Here is a 2649-nt window from a genome sequence, read left to right on the forward strand (position 1 = left end):
AGTATAGGTATTCATCTTACAGCCGCTGAGTGGAAAACGCATTTAAAACTTGTCGACATTACAAAACATTTCTGTAACCAAATGACATACAGATTCATAGCTAAGATATGAATGACTGAGGTTGCTAATTAAAGGAAGGAGTGTTGCTTATGTGTAGAAAATACAAAACTCATCTAATGGTTCTAGGAATACCTGTTGCTAATAGAACAAAGGAATCTATCTATATCAATGTCATAAAGGAAAATGTTGGAAAAAGTTAATCGCGTTTGTCTGAAAAAATTTATTAAAAAAGAAAAAAAAATACTAATGAGGAAGTCACTTTGCAAATGAAGGGCATATATTCAACATAATATCCAGGCAGCTGGACCAACTAAATTAACAAATAAATAAAAATGGGGGTGTGCTATAATTGCCTATTAATTTTTACCTCTTGCATCCTGAATAGAAAGAAAAATCATAGAAGGGGGAGGAATAGCTGGTGTCACCCACAAGCCAATAGTCTCGGACGATTATCTTCATATATGCAAATGCTGAGAGAAATCGCGGGGTGGTAGAGCGAGACAAAGCCGAAGCAATATCTGGCATAACGTAGCGTAACATTCCTAATCTCCCGACGCCGTAACATCTTGCATCTTTTGCGATACGATGCTGTGGAATTGATTGTCGCTGTGGCTTAGCGGAACATTGGTGGAGAGAGAGAGAGAGAGAGAGAGAGAGAGAGAGAGAGAGAGAGAGAGAGAGAGAGAGAGAGAGAGAGAGAGAGAGAGAGAGTCGAAATCACGAATTTATTTCTATTTGCGAGTACTTGTATCACGTGGTATCAAAGTTTTCGTCTACAGTGCGCAAAAAATTTATTAATTTGATTATTCACATTGAGTTAATGAGTAGCTGATGGTCAAACTTTATTCCACTAACACTACGATAACTAAATGTGAAATCTCTTTTCAGGGGTATTGAGAGCAATACCATAACAACAACAGCTAATAAACAAATTTTCGCATTATTAATTCGCCCTAAATGAAACTCCTAAATACTGTAAATCGACAACATCGTTATTTGCCTGAAAATATTTTTTTTCTGATAGGATTTCCAAGTCTGATACGGCATATCAATAGTGAAAAAAGTGAAAGAATACGGTGCAGCAATAATTGAATCCCGTTTATAATAACGTTCAAGCACTTATACAAAGTATAAGTACTTGAACATCATTATTTCGTAAGTTGAAAAATAGACAAATGTCTTTACATGTGCAGATCTATCTATAAGTAGGGGCTTTTTAGAAAATAATAATAAACCAACAATGACTACCTGAAGCTTCGATTGATAAAAAAAAACTGAGTAATTTATCCTATATGTACAGTGATTATAGTTAATGTGTTTAAAAAATGGCAACTTCCTAATATCAATATCTCACAATTCAGTTTTAGATTCTACAGCAATCTTTGTGTTATTATGGTGTCTTGTTACAACTAAATCAACTTTATGGCATGCAAAGTAACAATAGAACCTTTGCTTACTTAAAATTCAATTATGTTTTTTGCTTTGAAAGATGTACCACTTTCATGAACTATACATAAAAGACATCATAGGCGGTAATACCTGCCATCATCTACGCCACCCACCGAGATATGCAAAAGAATCCTTTTCACAATATGATAACGCTTCAAAATCCAAGAAAAATCCTGATGCTTCATTAATTCCGAGGATCTGATATTATGCCGCAAAAGAACGAGTACAAGATTAACCTCCCATCACATAAGGGCACGGTACCTCTAAGAAAACTTGTAAAAAGGTAAAGGATCCTTTCTGACACACAATCACATTCACTAACATAGGCTATATCTGCATGCAAATATTCAAAATCAGGTCTACTAGAACATTTTTGAATAAGGACCATAAATTTCAATATGGAAGCCTTCAAGATTTATTCCCGTGAGGCCTAACAGCTGTTGGCGAAGTTTAAGGTCAACAACATTGCACTGTCTTGGCCATGATAGTACTGTACGGCGATGCACATATGGATGGAAGTCACGTAAAGCGAATATAACTCCCGCCTTTAAACTCAGCAACGCCTTTAAGGCCTTCTTTACGACTTTAATAATTCCTAGTTTGTGGCTCCGAATTAATTGCCTTGACTTAGGGGCAGAAAATGTGCAGAAAAACGGCAATTTTGCCTTATTACATGGCCGTATATGCAAATGGACGACAGTTTATATGAAAGGGCCACAATTTGCGCCGCGCCTGGCCTCCGGGCCACTTACCACCCACATCGATGAGTTATGGGAGATGAATCACTCTCACACACTTTCTAGATACCCATGAACACGATCGGAGGAGAAGGAGGAAAAGGAAAAACACAACAGCTGATGAGAATTAGTTGGTTCTAACTTAAGATGAAGAAACCTCCCCCCCCCCCTCTCTCTCTCTCTCTCTCTCTCTCTCTCTCTCTCTCTCTCTCTCTCTCTCTCTCCCTCCCTAAAAACAAGTATATACGAATTGTTGTTCTGATTCTATTACGACTTCCTTTGTTGGTATAAATTTGCACAAATATGGAATTTTATGCCGTACTCATCAAATTCATCCAATTGCTGCGGAAACTAAATTACTTATAGATATCCTTTTTTTTAAGATTTAATTGAGAGCTTCAAT

This window comes from Palaemon carinicauda, chromosome 41 (assembly GCF_036898095.1).
Source record: "Palaemon carinicauda isolate YSFRI2023 chromosome 41, ASM3689809v2, whole genome shotgun sequence".
NCBI classification, from domain to species: Eukaryota; Metazoa; Arthropoda; class Malacostraca; order Decapoda; family Palaemonidae; genus Palaemon; species Palaemon carinicauda.